We start from the raw sequence: 22,330 nt of genomic DNA on the forward strand, positions 1-22,330 counted from the left end.
TCTGTGTCTGAGTGATGCCCTACTCTTTCATTCATCTTTTCAAAGTGAAAACATTCACATTTTTCCACATTATGCTTCATTTGCCAGAATTTTCTCCACAACTCAATCCTTCGATATATGACTGCAATCGCCTTATGTCTTTTTCATGATATACTTTCCTACCTAACTTTGAGCTGCCCGAAGACTTAGCTACAATGCCTTTGCTCCCTTCATTTACACCATTATTATCAATGATTAAAATTAAGGCCCATACATAGATCCCTGCAGGACCCCAAACTTCAAAGCTAGCCAATCAGACAAACACACATTTATATATACCCTCTGTTTTCTGTCAGCCAGACAATCTTCGATCTGTACAATATGTAATCCCTACACCAGGAGTTTTTTATTTCCTGCAACATCCTTTAACGTGGCATCTCATAAAATGCCCTTGTGGAAATCTAAATATAAAATGTCTACTGACTTGCCTTCATTCACAGCATACAGGCAGAAGCAGAAAACCTTATGAGATTTCGAAAGTAATTAGATGGGAAGGTGAAAATAGGCCAAGTGCTGGGAAATGGAATTAGAATAGTTTGGAGGTGGCTTTTGACCAGGATGGGCATGATGGACCAAAGGGCCTTTGCTATGGTGCAGATTTATATGACTCTATGATTCTACATGCTACTACTTCAAAGAAGCATAACATGTTAGTTAAACATGACTTCCCTTTCATGAAATCTTCCTGATTACTTTGACTTGTTCAATGTGTGCAGCTATAAACATCTCACCAAGTGCCCTTTGGTTTCCTATTTTCTGCCTCCCTCCCCTCCGGAATAAAAGGTTATATCTGCTACTTTCCAGTCCGGTGGAACAGTTCTTGTATCTGGGGAGTTTTGGAAATTTAGCACTCACATCCAATGCCTCATTAGCCAGCTCCTTTAAGACTGGAGGGTGAGGTCTGTCTAGACCCAGAGTGTTGTAAGTCCATAGTTCCATCAGTTTGCCAAGTAGCACTTTCATCCTGATTGTATTTTTACTCTGCTCCTCCCTTCTATCAACTCCTGATTTGCAGCTATTACTAGAACTTCTATTGTAACATCCATGGTGAAAACAGGAACAAAATATCTTTTTGTTTCATCCACCATTTCCTGTTACCTACGATTATTACACCCCCACCCCGAGTTCTCATGCTCACTCACTACAGTCACTTCAGTCACAATTTTCCTATTTAGGCGTCTACAGAAGCTCTTGCCATCTGTTTTTATACTTATATGTAGCTTCTTCCCATATTATAATTGTATTTGTCCTGATAAATCTTCTGGCAATGTCTGCCATCCTTTATATGCTTTGACCTTGTCACTCACTGCATTGATTGTAACGGGGTCAGCCAGGTGGACATCATAGAATATGAGTTCCCTGATTGAGGCTGTCCAATCAGAGAGCCCTGGCTGACAGATATAAACAGGATTGTCAGAGGTTCTGTTCACTCTGAGAGCTGGCTCTGAGGAAGCCAAGCCAATGTCAAGGACTCTTCATGCATAAATAAAGAGTGACTTGATGACGGAGATATTAGCCTCACTCACCTTAACATAGTTACATGCTTTCTCCTCAAGTTTGATATTTTTGATAATTTCTTTAGCTAGCCATGGATGGTGGGTCCCCTCTTCAAAATGTTTCTTGACAACAGGAATATGCTTGTTCTGGGATTCTAAAAAAAAATCCTTTTAAATGTCTGTCGATTTGTTTCTTATTGATCTGCCCCTGGTTTTTCTATCATTTCACATAAACTACCTTTGCTTTTATGAGCAAAAACACAGAGTATAATATTGACATGCTTCTCAGGACAGAGGTATAAGATGGCCACTGATAAATGCCCTGCCATTATTAGACTGATGAATGGACTCTTTAGCTTCAAATAATGCTGATCTTGTTAATGTTGATCTTGCCTCACGTACGTCCTGTGTGGTGTAACCTGTGTGCTTTACTCTGTCCATTTTATTTCACCCATAATCAGTATATCCTTGCTTACTGTCATACTGCTCACAAACAAAGCTTTTCACTGTACTTCGGGACACGTGGCAGTAAATCAAATCAAATCAAATCCAATATTGAACTCATGAAAAAGATCCAGGCATTGAATGGATTTCAGAGGTCTCTGCGGCATGGAATATTTGAGGTGAAGAGCCTACAGGCAGAACACATTTCACAGAACCACATAGTCAGAGTAATACAGCACAGAAAGAGGCCATTCAGCTCATTGTGTCTGCACCAGCTTAATCATGGCTTAATGCCCTTTCTCCGCCTTTCCCTCACATCCTTGCACATTGTTTCTATCCAATATTCTTTAGAATTCTTCAACTGAGCCTGCCTTCCAGGAAGTGCATTCCAGATCTGAACAACTTGTTGTGTGAAAACATTTTTTTCTCACACCACACCACATTTGCCTCTTTCGAAAATCACAATCAATCTGCGTCATCTGGTTCTTGCTCCTTTAATTCTTCCTTATCCACCGTGTCCAGCTCTGTCATGAATTTAACATTTTTATCAGCTCTCTTTTTAGGCTCCCTCTCTCCCAGGGGAGTAGTCCCAAAGTCTACAATCTAACCTTATAATTGCTATTTCTCATTACCGGAGCTATTCGTGTAAGAAGAAGCTAGTTCAACACGAGAGAAAAACAAATAGAAAGAGGTATTGATTGGGTTGGAGTCCAGTCAAGTGGAACAGAATACAGGTACAGCCGAGATCAGCTGATTGAAATGGTATGTTTCGTTTCAGTAACTTTTAATTTTAAATAAGTAACAAAGGGCCAGAAATGGACATGTCAAGTTATGAAACAGTACATTTCTATTGCTTTGTCCACATCAATTGGTAAAATTTCAGTTTTGGACTTAGTTCATAATATTTAAGGCAAGGTCAATAGGAGAAAGTTGACAAAGGATACCGGAGACTTAATACTGGGGACTAAAGCCATTGTAATCTGCTCAGGTCAACAGGAGCAACCCAATGGACTAGATGGTGACAGAATAATTCAGGAACCAACTAGTATCCTAGATTCTCTGTAACGTGGAAATAGTCCATTTGGCCCATGAAGTCTATGCCAACCCTCCAAAGAGCATCCCCACCCCACCTGATCCCTGTTACTCTGCATTCTCCATGGCTAATCCACCTATCCTGCATATCCCTGGATACTATGAGCAATTTAGCATGACCAATCCACCTATAATGCACATCTTTGGACTGTGGGAAGCAACCCAAGCAGACATAGTGAAAACATGCAAACCCCACATAGACAGTCACCCAGGGCTTAGAATTAAACCCATATCCTTGGCACTGTAAGGCAGCAGTGCTAATTACTGAGCCACCGTGCCAACAGAGTATACTGGTTATTAATGAGATGAATGGGAAAAATAGTAGGAAAGGGCAATGGAGCTACAGCTTTTAATCTTGCACTCGCCAGGACAAACAGGAATAATGGTGAGCTCAAGACCAGAAATTTGCCCTTCTTTTTGGTGATATTCATAGTCTGTTTTATCGGGATGTGTTTGTACATTGGTAAGGCAGCTTTGAGTTCAGCATTTCCAGTGGCAATTCAATTGTACTTTCCATAAAAAGTACAGATCGACAATGCTGGCTTCACACCTTATTGGCAAGCTGTAAACTTACTCCACTGTTCTGGTCAGTCCTCCCATCTAATACCATGTTTATCTGTCATCAATCCAGACTCACAGTCTTTTCCCTCAAACTTACTGAAGTTTCTGAATTCGACCTGTGCCACACTTTAAGTTCTTGCTGCTCCATCATTGACATCCTTGGTCATACTGGTTCATGACCTTCCACACTTCCAAACAAATAACACTAACCCTCGACCCTCCTCACTCTCTATCAGATAATTTTGGCGCTTTCCCATTCTCACTGACTATCTGTTAATACTGATCTCAACCCTCTGCACTCTCTATTCAAACTGGCACATTATTCTCCTCACTTCTTATCAATTAACAATGAATGCAGGTGGTTTGATATGCATTGTCTCACATACACTGCACTGCATCCAATACAGTACAATACAATACAATTCAACACAACACAGGGACAAGCCCTTCGCTCCATCACACCTTAGCTGATTCTAATCCTTACTTAAGCGCCTGCTTATTGCCCATGTGTGGTTCCTAACCCTCTGTTTGTCTTCTGTTCATGTATCTATCAAGATATACTTTAAATGTTTCGAACCTGTTTGCTTCCAACACCTCCCCTGGCTGAGCTCTTCAGGCACCCACAACCCTCTGTGTGAAATGTTTTCCCTGTGTTTTTACCCCAAACATCCCTCTCTCACCTTGAACCTGTGCCCTCTCGTAGTTGATCTTTCCACCCTTCTGACTATCCATTCCATCTATGCCTCTCATAATTTTGTAGACTTCTAACAGATCACTCTCTCCAGCTCTCTCCTGTGAAATCAATCCAAGTTTATCCAGCCTCTCCTCATGACTAAAACCTTCCAGACTGGGCAAACATCCTGGTAAATCTTCTCTGCACCCTTTCCAAAGCAGCCACATCCTTCTGGTAATGTGGTGACCAGAACTGTATGAAGTACTCCAAAAGTAGCCTAAAGGTTTGTACAGCTTTAACATAGCTTGCTGACTTTCATGTCCGATGCCCTGGCTGATGAAGGCAAGCATGCTGTATGCCTCTTGACCATCTTATCCACCTATGTTGCCACCTTTAGGGATCTGTGGACCTGTTGTTAGAATATTACAGGAAAACTGAATATCAGGCCTGTCGTAGAGTAAGAGACAAACACAATCCCTTCTGTTGTGTTGCCTTGTTCATTTTGATTTTCACCCCTCATGCTTCCTGACAGTTACAGTAACTTGCATTTGTTTAGCACCTTTCTTGAATTAAACTGTTTCAAGGCTCTGCACTGAGGCATGGCAATACAAATATGACACCAAACCACCTTTGGAAAAAAATGACCCAAATGTTTGTCAAAGGGATAATTTGGAGGAGTACTTGAAATGAGGAAAATGAAACAGTGAACTGGAGATGTTTTGAGACATAATTTACAAAACTTTGGTCCCAGAGGCAGGTAAAGGCAAAAATGCTGGTTTGGGCAATATTGGTAAAGAGCAAGGTTGAGAATTGGAGGAATGCTGAAGTGTCACAGCTATTCATAGTTTAAGGAGGTACACTGTGAATGTGAACTGCAGCAACAGACGTTCTGAAAAAAATTGTAAGAACTTTGAATCATGCAGACCAGAAACCATTGTAGGTTAGCAAGCAAAAGGTAGAAAATGGGCGAGTGAGGAATTTCTGAGCTGAAATAATGTCATGAAAGGATTAAGAGGTCACTTGCAAGAATTTGGAAACAGCAAATTAACTTGACTTTGCCAATAAGGCAATGCCTCTGCAGAGAGTCAAAGCTTTTCACTGTGCCTCAGCACACATGGCGATAAATTCAATTCAATTTAAAAATCATACGACAGCAGGTTACAGTCCAGCTTTTCGAGCCCCACTCCTTCCTCAGGCACCTAGCTATTACCTAGCATCATGTGAATTTTTTTTTTACTTTGTCTACCCTCGTCCAATACTGACACCTCCACAGCATTTCTACACAAAATCACAAGCAATCAAGAAATGACAATGACTGACATCGACACAGATCAACAAACTGAGATTAGGGGAGAACCGAAAGTGTTAAAAATAGATTTGAAACATATTTAGCATGTAAGTAAACCACTTTCTCAGAATTGCTAAATTACGACTGGTATTTGTAGTAATAGGAGTCAAATCTGATAGTATCTGATATGCTATTGAGGTGCAGTATACACCGTTACAGTAAGCGAAGCAATGTCACATAATCTTTCTCTCTCTGTGTCTCTATTGCAGCCTGGTAGCAAGATTAAACGACAGTCAGACATTTCCTAAATAAAGCAAATGTTTTCTCTTACTACATTAGAAGTCACATGACACCACATAATAGTCCAACAAGTTAATCACAAGCTTTCAGAATGTGGTTCCTTTGCCAGGTAATGCAATGCTCTGAAATCTTGTGGTTTAAAAAAAAACCTGTTGAACTATACCCTAATGTCAAGCAATTTCTGACTTTGCCCACTCCAGTCCAACACCAGCATCTCCACATCTTCTTACGACAGCCAAATCTCAATGTTCTTTAGCAGTATTATGCCACCAATAACATTCTATGATGGCTACAAGCAAAGAAAGAATTTGGAAAAGTCTCTGCTATTACTGAAAACCTTGACCAAGTTCCACATCCCAATGAGGCAACATTTGTGCCAAGGATTTACAAGAGATTGGCATTTCATTTGGCTGCACTGTGAAGCTAAATGTGAGCTGCTCACTTTGTCATTGTATGCAACGAGTGGCTAAGTAGACAATACCTAGACAGGTGTTGGTTGAAAGAAGAAAAGGCTATACAGCTAAAAATGCACTTGATGCCAACTTCAACTTGTGAGCAATATACCTTTGTTGAGAAGGCTAAATTTATTATTCAATAATAGAAAAGTATTGTTTTATTTTAATCAGTGACCGATTAATATGTAGTGTACTGAGGTAAAAACAATGACTGCAGATGCTGGAAACCAGATTCTGGATTAGTGGTGCTGGAAGAGCACAGCAGTTCAGGCAGCATCCAAGTAGCTTCGAAATCGACGTTTCGGGCAAAAGCCCTTCATCAGGAATAAAAAAACAGAAAACCGAATTAGGAAGTAAATTACCTCAGGGGCTTGGACGAAGGTTTGTCTAAATACTTGAAGTTGAGGGATGACTTAGCATCAAGAAAGATAATTCAACTGAGTGATGAACTGAGATCAGGAAGTAATGCTGATTGATGTTTTTGAGTACTGGGAAGAGCCACATCTCAAAAATGACCCACCTGTTTTGTTTATTCACTCAAGGGATGTGGGCTTCGCTGCCTGGCCATCAGTTATTGCCCATCCCTAGTTGGCACCGACAAGGTGGTGGTGAGCTGCCTTCTTCAATGCTTTAGTCCATGTTCAATAGGTAGGCCCATAAGGCCCTTAGGGAGAGAATTCCCGGGATTTTGATCCAGCAACAATAAAAGAAGAACAATATATTTCCAAGTCAAGATGGTTAGTGGTCAGAGGAATCCTACAGGTGGTGCCTCCCACAAAGGCTGCTGCCCTTGTCCTTCTAGCTGGAAAGCATCGTAGGTTTGGAAGGTGATGTCTGAGGATCTTTGGTGAATGTCTTCAGTGCATCTTGTAGATAGCACACACTGCTGCTACTGAGTGTTGGTGTTGGAGGAAGTGGATGCTTGTGGAAATATTGCAAATCAAGCAGGTTACTCAGTCATGAATGACAGAGTATCAAACTTCTTGAGGGTTGTTGGAGCTGCACCCATTCAAGTAACTGGGGAGAATACTGTCACATCCCTGACTTGTCGACGTAGTGTCACTCAAACGGGCTGCTTTGTTCTAGATGATGTGAAGCTTCATGAGGGTAGTTGGAGCTGAACTCACACAGGCAAGTGGGGAATGTTTCATCATACCCCTGACATGTCTTGTAGATGGTGGACAGGCTTTGGGAAGTCAGGGAGTTACTCAACACAGTATTCCTGGTCTCTGACCTACTCTTGTAGCCACAGTGTTATGAGGTGAGTCCAACTGAATTTTTGGTCAATGGTCACCCACAGGAAGTTGATAATGGAAGATTCAGTGACGGTAATGCCATTAAATATCAATGCATGGTGATTAGATTGTCTGTTATTGGAGATGGTCATTGTCTGGCATTTATATGTCATGAATGTAACTTGCCACTTGTCAACCCAAGCCTGGATATTGTCTAAACCTGATTGAATTTGAATATGAACTGCTTCACAATCTGAGGAATCCCGAGTGGTGCTGAACATTGTGCGATCATTAGCGAACATTCGCAGTCCTGACTTCATGTTGGAGGGAAGGTCATTGATGACTCAGTAACTATGTTAAGTTTCAAATCAGAGTATATTTTTCTAGTCACAGAGTGATGCAGGAAGACTGTGTATCAACCTCTCCAGCTATTATCAATGTGGTGGTAAAAATAAATGTGGGAAAGTTATCTCATCAATTAAGCTTCCCACTAAAGACACTGAATGCTAATGTTGGGAAAAGAAGGGCCACTTCCAAACATGGAAAGAATATCATGGACTGAACCAATAGAGAAACCCTGAAATGATGGCAACGTTGAAGTACAATGTGCAGATATCTTTTCTTGATAAGAGGAAACAAGGTACTGGAGTGCTAATGACTCAGTGGAGGGAAAGAAGGCATGCTTTGGGCTGGACACAGATGCACCATTTTAGTTCTTTCACCATGGTGTAAAGAAGCTCTTTTCAATCATCATATATAAAGCTACATGGATCAGAAGGTATGGAACTCAAGGTCAAAGGACCTTAAGGTCAAATATTCAATATATAGAGAGAAAAATCACTGAAAACATGTATGTTACAGAAGTAGAGTTGTTCATTCTGAGGTAATAAAACTTGTACTCACTCACATCTGTTTTTTACCGTCACAGAACTAGAAAGCTGAGAAAAGAGCTTTAAATGCTTTAAAGCTGCACTGCAGCAGCAGTCTGCAGGAAGTGGAGCACTGAAAACAGCAAATCACATCACTCCAAATCCTGAAATGAAACCTGTGTGTCTATTTACGTCCCCAGAAATGTTGCTTCTCACTGTTGCCAAAGGTAAGGGTGGAAGTTAACTTGATATTGAAGAAAGGGATTATATTAGCTGTGACAGAAATTCAGTATGGGCCCAGTATAAAATCCCAACTGATTTTGTATAACTATTAAGCAGTTGAATATGCAGTTCATCCTATGTTGTCTGTTGATGAGATTCAAGTAAAACTAGGAACGAATCGCAACTTCACAAAGCTAGTCTCAAGTATTGGTTTTGACAACCATCCCTTGATGAAGAGTTGATGTTGTTCCCAAACTTCACAAAACAATCTGGAAGATTTTATTTCAACAGATTGTCCTCCACCTCACATCAATACCAGAAAAATTACAGAGGACAATGTCAGAATCCTAGGGTTGAATGGACTCCTACATCACATGGATCTACTCAGTTAGAATTCTAAGGAGTTAGTGTTATGGACCAGACCAGACCCCCTAAAAATATTTTAAGAACGTAGCCTAGACACTAATATTTTCTTATTTTAAAGGCAGATGTGAAGTGGATATTCCAGATGTGATGCAACTGGTCAAACAACTCAATGTTAAGCAAAACACAATTTATTCAAACACTATAGTTAAAATATAATAAAAGAATGAACAGCTTAGAATAACAACTTTATTAGAAAACATAACAGAATAATAGATATAGTACCTATTATTAATTAACAGTCCCAATGTAGTAACATCCCATGAACACACCTCTTGGCAAAAAGACAAATTCACAAATCAGATTTTCTTCCATCAATGCAAGCAGTGGGAAGAGAAACCCCAGCTTCTATCTGTAACCAAAAGAGGCAGAAGAATGTTTACTGCTTCTTCAGAACTCCAGCAGCTTCTGCTAAATCTAACAGCTAAAAAAAGACTAATGATCCTGGTCTGTGAGAACTAGCTACAACCATCCAGGCTGCTTCTATTGTTCCAGTTTTTAAAAACATCCCAAGGCCTCACAGGCTGTTTACGTTACCACAGACTGCTCAACATCTCTCGTTCAATTTCTCTCTTAAAAGAAGCCAGGCCAAAATACACCTCCTAAAGCCACATCATCCTCAAATTAGTAAAAATACATTTACTGTAATATAAAGTGTCTGATATTTCTATATTTTTAAAATTCCAGCTTTGATTAGCAGCTTGTGGGTTTTGGTCTGTCTATATGAAGGTGTTTAATGATTAATGCAACAGTATTTCTGAAGAGATGATATTGTTTGTAAGCCAGTATAAATAACACTTCCTGGAGTAAAATGGGCTCTTGTTTGGATTTGGAGGATTTTACAGCTGGTAGGATAGCTTTAGACTGCTTTCAGTGAGAAGGATCAGGAATTGATGGCCAACGTATGTGCCACACAATTCCATTTTCAGACGATATGAAAACAAAGAGGACACCTCATTATAGTAGAATATTTACCAATTGATCATGAGATATTTGTCTTTCTGAAGAGCCTTCGACGTGAGTGTACTGCAACAATTGCATCAAGGACATCTGTGTAAACAAAACATCAAACCAAATCATGACAATCTGGTGACCAGGTCTGTCAAAATCATTGGAAGAACAATATCACTCTTACTGACACCAAACCTTGCCTCATTAATATGTGATTCCACTGATAGCACAGACCAGATGGGAATTAGACACTGAAAGCTCCTGGCCTGAAAGTTAAAGTGGGAACCTAGTGGTCCATCCCATCTTCTGGACCACCGTCTGGACACCCAGCACTAACATCTCAGGGCATTCATATACTCTCTACAGTGTAAATAAAGGCCATTTGGCCCATTGGTTCTGTACTGACCCTCTGAAGGGCATACCACACTCCCCACACTATATCCCTGTAACCCCAAATTTTAGCTTACTAAACCTACCTAACCTATATATCCCTGAACACTTGGGCATGGCCAATCCACCTGATCTGCATACCTTTGGACTGTGGGAGGAAACTGGAGCACCTAAATGAAACTCATACACACATGGGGAGAACATGCAAACTTCATACAGTTACTGGAAGGCTGGAATTGTACACGAGCCCCAGGCACTGTGAGGCAGCAGTGTTAACCACTGAGCCACCATACCACTAGTTGCTAGGACAGTGATCACACAAGCCTGTGCTCAATGACCTGGAGTGAATGACACTTGAAATCTAAATCATAACTGTGGATCACACTGGCACCTCTCATTGTAATGCTACTGACAGAATGGTATATGAACATGGATATGCTCATGGGTTAGACCTGGCTGCGTCTCAGGGCAGATTGCTTGCTCTCCCAGTGCTCACTCACCTTGTGTTTACTCGCATGCTCACATCATCTCTGCCTTGTCCTCCCATTGTCTTTTAGCCCAGACTCAAAGTCAGGCAGCTTGTCAGCATTGTCAGCAGTCATCAGTCAACAGTGGACATACTGCTGGAAGCCACCAGGTTACTTCAGTGTTATACCTGCACTATGCTGCAGTAGCTGCTGAGGCAGGGACACTGCTTCAACCAAATGGCCATGTCTACAAGTTGGATGGAAGTAGTGCTCAGTCACATTCAGAAAGACATCCTATAGTCAGGGGGTCCCAGCACAGTAAGTCACTGGCAGACTGCCATATAAACCCTGGGACTTGGGACACATGCTATCTTAGGGCAGTCAGGAAGATAGTCAGAGTCAGACCTTCTCATATAGGATGAGGAACCACAAATTGGGCATATCCACTTGGCTATATATGGGTGGCATGGTTACTCAGTGGTTAGCACTGCTGCCTCACAGCGCCAGTGTCCCGGGTTCAATTCCAGCCTCGGGTGAATGTCTGTGTGGAGTTTGCACATTCTCCCTGTGCCTGTGTGGGTTGCCTCCAGGTGCTCCAGTTTCCTCCCACTGTCAAAAGATGTGCAGCTTGGGTGAATTGGCCAAGCTAAATTGTCCAGAGTGTTCAGGGTGTGTAGGTTAAGTGCATTAGTCAGGGGTAAATATAGAATAATGGGGTGGAGGAGTGGATCTTGGTGGGTTACTCTTTGGAGGGTCAGTGTGGACTTGTTGGGCCAGGCGGTCCATTTCCACACTGTAGGGATTCTATGATCTGCCCTTTTATACACCAGCATTTTCCAGATTGAGACAAAGGGAGGGTTGTTTGAGATGAAAATGACTGACACAGCCATTAATGCAGCTGCCATTAGTCAAAAAGTGGTGGGGGATGTCAGGTGAGTGAGTAGGCAGCACTGAGGCCAAGCATGAATCACAGTGTTGGGGGATTGGGTGGCAGAAAGCGGGTGAGGGAAGATGTTGCATGAAATAATGAGAATGGTAGAGTGTGTAGTTTGGTGGGAGGTGGGTGCAGTAGTAGAGAAGCTGCATGTGAGGTAGCAGAAACAAGTTGGTGGCACAGTGGGGAGGGTCATCGACTTCCTGTAGTAATGCTGAATGTCCCTCAGATGGCCAAGTCTGCACTAACCTGGAGTGGGGTGGAAAGTGCTATCCTGGAGCAGGCTGACAGGGTGTGGTCCTATTCCTCTTGTGCCAGTCCTGGGGAATAGGATGGTCTCCCTCTGACTTGTCCCATCCAGCAGGACCACCAGGTCCCTGACCCTGAAACAGGATGTCATATGCCTCTTCTCTGCCAATTCCAGATCAATTGTCACAAGCTGTGCAGGACAGCACTGGAGTGTCAGAGTCAGTCCTGGTGGACTGCAGTGTTTTAAAAATGGCACCTCCACCATGGACGGTCTATTCTGGGTATTCCAGGACTGGCAAGAGGTTCCAGCTCTGGTAAGTATAGAAGCAAGCTGGCATCAGACATGATGGGCATCTCAGAGGTGAGGTCAGATATTAAAGAGGTGGGTTTGGGACAATCGTGCTGGGTGTTGGAGAGAGAAACCCTTCATGAAACTTGTTAAAAATTACCCTTCCCAACATGTGATATTATTCAGCCTAACATTTTCCTCTTTGTAAAGATAATGAGATAAAGGTAGTGCTCAGGAAATAAATGATAATCTGACATTCTTTTAGTGCCAAGCTAAAACACTAAATTGAGGAAAGCATGTCCAGCTGAGGTAGTGGGTGTTCAAACATAGCAGTTCTCCTTCAGCTACAAAAAGGATAGGAAACGTCAGAAATAACCAGTTACTGCTATAAAAACCAAAGGTCAGATAATAATCCCTTCACTACTGAAATAATTGCTGTTGACTTGATTCCTGCATTAATTTCTACATTACAACAATTAGTGAATTTGTGTAGCACCCTCAAGGCCACAAAGCATCCCAACACTTCTTTTTACAGAATCCCTACAGTGTGGACACAGGCCATTCAGCCCACACTGACTCTCTGAAGAGCATCCCACCCAGGGCCATCCATCTACCCTATACCTGTAACCCTGCATTTCCCATGGCTAACACATCTAAACTACACATCCCTGGACACTACAGGGTAATTTGACATAAGTAGGAAAAGTGTTGTGCTGGAAAAGGCACAGCAGGTCAGGCAGCATCCGAGGAGCAAGAGTCATTGATTCAGGCATGACCCTTCTCATGATGTACCTTTACAAGCATCTACTCTGACTCTCATTTTCTCCTGGTAATTTAGCATAGCCAACCCACCAAACCAGAGCACCTGGAGAAAGCCATGCAGACATTCGCCCGAAGGTGGGATCGAACCTGGGTCCCTAGCACTGTGAGGCAGTAGTGCTAACCACTGAGCCACTGTGGTGCGCTTGCTTCTGAAGGGTGCTATTAATCAAAATTTGACCACTGAGCCAAACAAGCATTGATTATTGAAAACTTTGAAAAGCAACTAAAAGCAACATTAGTTGGGAGGTGAAGTGTTTGAAGAAAAGAATTCCAGTGTGGTACATTACAGTGGAAAATGATTCAATGGGAACTGGGTTACCAGGCAACAAGTCACCCACCCACCCCATCAGAACTGATCCAACCTTTGCGACAAGTGTTAGGAGAAAGCAACAATTCTTGATGTCTTTTCCTCCTTTTGAGCAAATCACATGGCTTTACTCCTTATGGAAAGTTTCAGGTTGGGCCTGAAGTGGGAGTATGACAGATTTTTGATATTTATGCTCTTCCTTTCTCCGCAGCTGTCCTGCCCACACAGATTTCTGTTGATTAGGCAACTATGCACCAAAACCCAGCCCTCAGAGCCTTCCCTGAAGAGTTTTTTGTTAGCAATGAACCCACGGCAGTCTGTGTGCACACAATATTCAACTGTGAAATGCATTAAAGCTGCATGTCCAACTTTAACACACAGAAATTACGGTGAGGAAAAAAACCAGTAGATGCATCAAGGCTGAAATCCCAGTGAGAAGAGAGAGATAGTTTAGTCTGATCTAAAATAGCTAGATTCAGATAATCAAAGCAAATAAGGATGTTCCTGATGACCAAGGAGTCCAAAACGCGGGGGTCGCAGTCTAGGTTTATGAGGTTCAGCCATTTAGGACTGAGATGAGGATAAATTTTTTCACCCAGAGTGTGTTGAATCTGCGGAACCCTCTGTCACAAAACGTGGTTGAGGCCAAAACAAAGAGTGTTTTCAAGAAGACTAGATATAGTTTTTTTTTAGGGAAAAGGGATCAGAAGGTTTGGGGCAAAAATGGGAACAAGATACTGAGTAGGATGATCAGTCATGATCATGTTGATTGGCAGAGCTGGTTCAAAGGGCTGAATGGCCTACTCCTGTTCCTATTTTCTCTAGTTCTAACACTCCCTACACAATACATCCCTACACCCCTCCCTCCTGTCCCATAAACCCCACTTCCAACCACTGTAGATTTCTGGATGCGCAAATTAAAAAAAAGGCAGAAATATTCCGCATGAAGAGGGTAAAAAAGACTTAGGGTAATTCCTTTGTGACCCCTCAGGTCACCTTGATCTTTGCAAATGTTCACACTCAGGTGGAGAACGTTTGCTGCCCAGAGATTGACAAAGAACTTTTATTCCTGATGAAGGGCTTTTGCCCGAAACGTCGATTTTGAAGCTACTTGGATGCTGCCTGAACTGCTGTGCTCTTCCAGCACCACTAATCCAGAAAGAACTTTCCTGCTTGACTACTCTCTATTTGATAAAGGTCTAAGATCCAATTGTGCATTTTTATTTATTTGTGGGATGTGGGCCTGTTCATGGTTGCCCTTAAGAAGGTAATGATGAGGAGCCTTCTTGCTGTCCATCCAGTGCAGGTATAATGCGGTGAGAGAAGGAGTTCCAGGATTTTGATCCAGAGATACTAAGGAAACAACAATGTAGCTCCAGGCTAAAATGGTGTAGCCTTTAGAGAGGAACTTGCAGATGATGCCTTTCTATGTGTTTGCTGCCTGAGTCCTAGATTCCACGTAATAATGTTGAAATTTGTAACACATTACTGAAGGATCATGGACAAGTTGCCATAGTGCATCTTGTGGATACTACTCATTGCTACCACAGAGCGGAGAAGGGATGAAGGATTATTGGGGTGGACATGGTTTCAAACAAACAGACTGCTTTGTCTGGAGCAGTGTTGAGCTTCTTGAGTGTTGTTAGAGCTGCACTCGTGCAGACATGTGGCATGGATGGGTCGACAGGAAGTCAGGGGGATTACTCACCAGGGAATTCCCAGTCTCTGACTTGTTATTTTAGCCTCAACAATTTGCTATCCAGTTGCTATCTGCGTTTCAAATCAAGAATCATTCCTGAGATGTTTTGGGTTAGTGTGCCCCAGAATGATGTAGATCATTCACTATACTGCTGGGGTAGTCCAGAAATGTTCCCCACTGTTGGCTGGGAAGATACTTCTATTGAATAGTTTCATAATGAATTCAGTTAACTAATTTTCATAGTGCCCTTCTAACGTATTGTCTTTGCTTCCATACTGGAAGGATCATGACTTAGGCTAGAGAATGCCCTTCCTTTTGGTCTGTAATAGGTACCCTGCCATGCATTGGAACCAGCAGGGGTGGATAGACAAAGGAGCCATTACATTGCTACCCTGTGAGGTCAGAACAAGGTATTCCGAAATGATGTGGATGAAACACCTCAAGAAATGAATGATGCATTTGAAGGGAGAAGAAGATCAGTTGTTAATCGTAAACATAAACAGAAATTGCTGGAAAAGCTCACCAGGTCTGGTAGCATCTGCGGACAGAAATCAGAATTAACACTTCGGGTCCAGTGACCCTTCGTCACTTTTCATTTTTGTTTCTGATTTCCAGCATCGGCAGTTCTTTCAGTTTTTGTTAATCTTAAATCTGAGATGGATACATTTTCATTAAACAAAGGTATTAAGGGATATGGGCTGAAGACTGGTCAAAGCAGTTAGGCCACAGATCAGCCATAATTTCCCAAATATCTTTTGGAATGTCACACTTTTGTATGGATTCCCAAGAAACAGAGCTTACGTTTGTATGAGCTGAAAAATGTGTTGTTGGAAAAGCGCAGCAGGTCAGGCAGCATCCAAGGAGCAGGAGAATCGGCGTTTCGGGCATAAACCCTTCTTCCTGAAGAAGGGCTTATGCCCGAAACATCAATCCTCCTGCTCCTTGGATGCTGCCTGACCTGCTGCGCTTTTCCAGCAATACATTTTTCAGCTCTGATCTCCAGCATCTGCAGTCCTCACTTTCTCTTACGTTTGTATGACAAGCACAAAGTTTCTCATGTTGAAAAGGCAGCTTAGGTATTTCAAACGTTGGGTCATGGACCCTAAAATGGGTCAGAATGAGGTGGAGACAGAAGAATCAACAAATGTCCTGCCCTGACGTGATAACAATCTGAACATGAAGAAGATTTTTTAAAAAGATCATTCAGGAGATTTGGATCTCTCTGATGAAGCTAACATTTTTATTGCTTATCTCTAATCATCCTCAGGAAGGTGATGGGGAGCTGCCTGGTCCTTCTGAATGGAAGTGGTTGTGGACTTAGAAAGTGTTGTCTAAGGACTTTTGGTGAATTTCTGCCATGCATCTTGTCGATAGTAAACACGGCTGCTATTGAACATCGCTGTGGAAGGAGTGGATACTTGTGGATATGGTGTCAATCAAGTGGCTTGCTTTGTCCTGCATGGTGTCAAGCTTCTTGAGGGTAATTGGTACTGAACTCAGTCAGGATGGTAGGAGTATTCCATCACACTCCTGACTTGTGCCTTGTAGGTGGTTGACAGGTTCTGGGAAGTCATGAAATGAATTACTCACTGCTGGATCCCTAGTCTCTGACCTGCTCTCAGTACCACTGCATTTATGTGGCAAGTCCAGTTGTGTTTCTGGTCAATAGTGATCCCCAAGTTATTGATAGTGGAGAATATAGCAATGGTAACACCATTGAATGTCAAGGGTCAGTGGTTATTAAAGATTCTTATTAGAAATGGTCATTGTTTGGCATTTGTGAAGCACGAATGTTACCTGTCACTTGTCAGCACAAGTTGCCTTTCCTGCCTCTCACTCCAATAGCCCCAAGGTCTGCTGCTGGGCTGAAAGACTTCTCATGCAGTGGAGTGCAACTCTGCAAATGATATACTGATGGCGTCGTCACAAAGTTGTCTCAAACAAAGTTTGTGTGGAGTGAGCACTGATGAGACTTCTGTCTCAGTCCCTGCTCACCACCAGGAGACAACTGTGGGTCAGCCATTGCAACACAGTTGACCACTGTGTTTACCAGGTTTTCTGTACCTGCTCACCAGGCAGTTGGCAACACTTTGTCTCCATCTCCCACAGTTTCCAAACCACACCAGCCTATCACACAACTCCTATAGGAAGAATGTTGTGAAACTTAAAAGGGTTCAGAAAATATTTACAAGTATGTTGCCAGGGCTGAAGGGTTTGAGTGAGAGTGAGAGACTGAATAGGCTGGGGCTGTTTTCCCTGGAGTTTCAGAGGCTGAGGGGTGACCTTCTAGAGGTTTATCAAATCATGAAGGGCATGGATAGGATAAATAGACAAAGTCTTTTCCCTGGGGTGGGGGAGTCCAGAACTAGAGGTCATAGGTTTAGCGAGGGAGGGGCAACTTTTTCATGAAAAAGGTGGTGTGTTTATGGAATGAGCTGCCAGAGGAAGTGGTGGTGGCTGGTACAATTACAACATTTAAAAGGCATCTAGATGGATATATGAATAGAAAGAGTTTAGAAGAGTCTGGGCCATGTGCTGGCAAATGGGACTAGATTAGCTTGGGATTTCTGGATGGTATGGACGAGTTGGACCAAAGGGTCTGTTACTGTGCTGTGCATCTTTATGACTCTATAATATTCAGCAATGTATGTCAGTGTAAAACTGAGACAGAACTGCAATACAGAAAACCCAGTGGTGCTACAGGTCAGGAAATGCCTTACGTGCACAGTTTATATGTTGTTTATGCTTCAGTCGATCGCCTTTCTCATCGAGTTTATTGTAATGAGGATTTCCCCATTACAGAAATAACCCCATTCATGCTGTATCAGGAGGGTGAAGTAACATGTGATCGTCACTCAGCTAGGACGCTCCTAACAATAACAAGTGTTTATTTTTATATTTGTTCACGTGAGCATTGCTAGTGAAGTGGGCATTTATTGCCCATCTCTAATTACCCTTAATGTAACTTTTAGTCACCTTATTGAACTATTGGGTTAGATACACATGCAGTGCTGTTAGGGAGGGAGGTCCATGATGTTGACCTAGTGAAGCTGAGAGAATGACTATATATTTCTGAGCCAGGATGGTGAGTGGCTTGGAGGGGGACTTCAAAGTATGGTGTCTCATGTATCTACTGCCCTTGTCCTCTATGGTGATAAAGGTTGTGGGTTTGGAAAGTGCAGTTGATGGAGCCTGAATTACTTCGTGCATATTTTAGCGAGTACATCCTGCTGCCATGGTGTACTGGTGGTGGAGAAGGAGTGTTTAAATTGGGGTACTGATCAGCCAGAAACATAAATTGCTGGAAAAAAACTCAGCATCTGTGGAGAGAAAGTAGAGTTAACTTCTTCAGTGACCAAGCAACATTGATCCTGCAAGATATCAAGGTTCTTGTGAAGATTGTTGAAGCTGCATTCAGAAGTTAAGTTTCACTTGTTGTCAACTTCTCCAAAGCATAAAAGAACAAATGGACTTTTTGATAAAAACACGTGGAAACCTAAGATCCTCTTCCAACCAGCTCCTACAACACACTAATCTCCCTCATCTACATCATAAGAAGTCCTCTAATCTCAGGTAGTTACACAGAAGGTACCCAGCACATGGAAGTAGAATGAGAGGACCATAAGACTATAAAAAATAGGAAAAGGAGTACATCCAACAATCTCTTGAGCCTGCTCCACAATTCTGTAGGATAACGGCTCATCCAACATTCTTCACGTCCACTTTCATAACTTTTCTCTGTCACCCTTGATTCCTCTACAGATCGAAAGCTCATCAATCTCAGTCTTAAATACACAGAATTGATCTTCTTTAAAAATTTGTTAAATTTTTGACGTCAAATGTTGTTTCAAGATGTGAAGAAAAAGAATGCAGATGGAAATATTGAGGTAAATATTATGCCCTGGCCTTTGCTGGAGGTCAGAGGTTTGCTGATCCAGGGGTTTGTTGGGCAATACCTGTAGAGTCGGTGTGAAATGGGAAGTGTGATTTGGAGAGTTTGAAGCGTGTGCTGATAGCCATGATGTGCTTTCAGTATGGGGGCGACAACGATGCGGAGACTACAGCAATGGGCCTATAACTGTCCAATAGGCTTTCATAATGTTGTTGAAATAGGCTTTCAAAATGTTGCCTGAGGGAGCAGGAAAGGAAGATTATAGATGTGCAATGACAGCTTTGAAGGGACAATTATGTAGTGATACGAGACAATGTGCTCCAAAGGCATATTTTCATTCAGATGAAACGAAAAGAAGGGGAAGCAGTAACTCAGTTTGTGACGCATTTGAGGCAGGGGGCAGGTGGATGTAATCATATTGTGAGAAAGCTGAATAACCAGATATGGCCATAAGACCATAAGGCCATGAGATGTAGAAAGAGCTGAGGAGTCTCCTGTCTTAGTTCCTGATTACCACTGGAAGATGGCTATAGGAACAGAATTAGACCATTCAGCCCATCAAGACTGCTCATTGGCTGACATATTTCTCAACCCCATTCTCCTGCTTTATCCCCATTACCCTTCAACCCTTTATGAATCAAGAACCTATCTATCTCTGTCTTAAACACACTCTGCGACAATGAATTCCATAGACTTTGACTGAAGAAATTCCTCCTCATCTCAGTGCTAAAGGGTCATCCTTCAGTCTAAGATTGTGCCCACGAGTCCTAGTCTCTCCTATTGGAGAAAACACCTTCTCCACATTTTCTCTATCCAGGCCTCTGAGCATTCTGTAAGTTTCGATTGTGTGGTCCAACATTGCAGGTCTGTAAAGTTGAGGCATAAGTTACTGGCAAGAGAAGGGGACTTAACATTAGATTGCACTTTTGAAATAGCAGCCAGATTGGAGAGCTTCTGAAAGATTTCACAGCATGAAACCTGATGTAATCTCTGCCATTGAGATGACAAACGCTGATGTTAACCAAGTTAGAGACAAAAAAACTGCAAATGCTGGAATCCAAAGTGGACAGGCAGTATCAGGAGGTTGAGAAGTCGACATTTCGGAGGGTGGACCTGAAACATTGACTTCTCCACCTCCTGATGTGGCCTGGCTTGTTGTGCTTTTCAAGCCTCCTGCTTGTCTACTATTGATGTTAACCAAGTGGCACAGTAGAATCTATGTTTATATAAATTGATCAGTTTGAGAGAGAGAGTAGTTCAAATGTGGCCATGTGGAGCACAATGGGAAAATTGCTTATCACCTTGAGGATGGGGGCATGAAGGATGATTGTGAAGCAAAGCTGAATGGACAGCAAACAAAAGCAAAAGGATTGGAGAAACTCAGTTGCTTTGGCAGAATCCTTTGGATAAAGAAACAATGTTAGAGTATTGCATCAAATATCAGTCCAGCTCTGAAGAAGAGACACGTTGGAATCAAAATGTTTATTCTGTTTCTATGAACTGAGAGGAAAATCTGGCAAACAATGTCAAGGAATTATGGAATAAGTTGAAGAAGATGCAGAAGGTGAGGACACAAATAACTATCATGAAATGTGTAATCAATTTTAAAAATCTGAGATTAATAGTTTAACAATGATAGTGAAATTGTTGCCAATTTTGGGGGGAAAGAAACAGAAAAGTTTGCTTCACTGATGACCTTTAGTGGAAGTTTAGCCTACATGTGACTCCAGACACAAAACATTGTGGTTGACTTGTAATTGCCCTCGTCTGGGCAATTAGTGGTTGGCAATAAATGCTGGCCCAGCCAGAGATGCCTACCTCCCATGAATTAACAAAAAAAGTACTTACTTTTAGTGGCATGGTGGCTCAGAGGTTAGCACTGCTGCCTTACAGCGCCATGGATTCAGTTTCAATTCCAGCCTTGGGCGACTGTCTGTGTGGAGTTTACACATTCTCCCCCGTGTCTGTGTGGGTTTCTTCTGCGGTGCTCCGGTTTCCTTCCACAATCCAAAGATGTGCAGGTTAGGTGGATTGGTCATGCTAAAGTTGACCACAGTGTTCAGGGATGTGTAAATTAGGTGGATTAGCCAATGGAAATGCAGGCTGAGAGGGTAGCGGGATGGGTCTGGGTGGGATTGCTCTTTTGAGAGCCAGTGTGAACATGTTGGGCAGAATGGCCTGATTCCACACTGTGGGGACTCTATAATGGAAACAACTACCTTAAAGTTTCACTGGGTGTTGGTGGTGTTATTGTAGATTCAGGCAGTGACAATCATGTCATTGTCAGAACACTGCCTCTGAAGATAAAGAGAATCAAGTGCACATCTTGATAAAGGTCTAACCTGATACATCTGAAGTCACACCTGAAACTATCGGGTGCTTCAGTGCGGATATGAGAGCTGGGGAGATTGGAATATAGAGTTAGTATTGGTTGGGAGTGGGGAGAATCTCATCTGAACAAAGAAACTGATCAAACCTTAGGAATGCTACATCTCAGATTGAAAACGAATTCTGTGAAATCCTATGTGAAAAGCTTAGAGAGAACTTTTAACCAGTGTTTCAAGGAATTGGGAAGCTGCACAAACACTAGATGAGATGAATCTGTGAGAATGAAAAAACCTGTTTAGACTTGGTAGTGGCCTATTCTCCACCACTGAGAGCTACACACAGCCTAGTCACAGTACAACAAGCTGCTGACAGCAAACTATCTCCAACAAACCTTGTCCTGTGCTATGCACTGGCAAAGGTGGCAGCTACTATGAAGCACCAACACTGGCAATCAGGGCACATGGTAACAGTGGTGTGGATTCAATTTCTATGCAGAGACTTCCACAACAAGGAGTACATTTGAGATGAACTAGAATGAAGATTTTTTTTGGAAAGAAACCACTTTTAAAAGCATGACCTCTTAAGGAAGTCAGTCAGCAGCTGAAATGTGAATATCAACTGGGGCAGTTTAAACACTTGTCTTGCGAATCAAGGTCATTTATTATATGATGGCAATAAGAAGAACTTAAATTACAAGTCAGGCATAGTTACCAAGACTCTCAAGAGTTGTACAGAATACATCTGCTCCCTGCTAAGGCTCATGTAGAACAAGCTGTCTCCGCCCAAAGGCTGTTCGACATTATCAGCTTGCATGGAGCTCCTGCAACTTCAACATTAACTCATTGAGAACCATTACCTCATACAATATAGGGCTGTACAGCACAGAAGCTGACCTAAAGAGAAAG

The sequence above is a fragment of the Chiloscyllium punctatum genome, chromosome 9 (genome assembly GCF_047496795.1).
Source record: "Chiloscyllium punctatum isolate Juve2018m chromosome 9, sChiPun1.3, whole genome shotgun sequence".
In the NCBI taxonomy this organism is placed as follows: domain Eukaryota; kingdom Metazoa; phylum Chordata; class Chondrichthyes; order Orectolobiformes; family Hemiscylliidae; genus Chiloscyllium; species Chiloscyllium punctatum.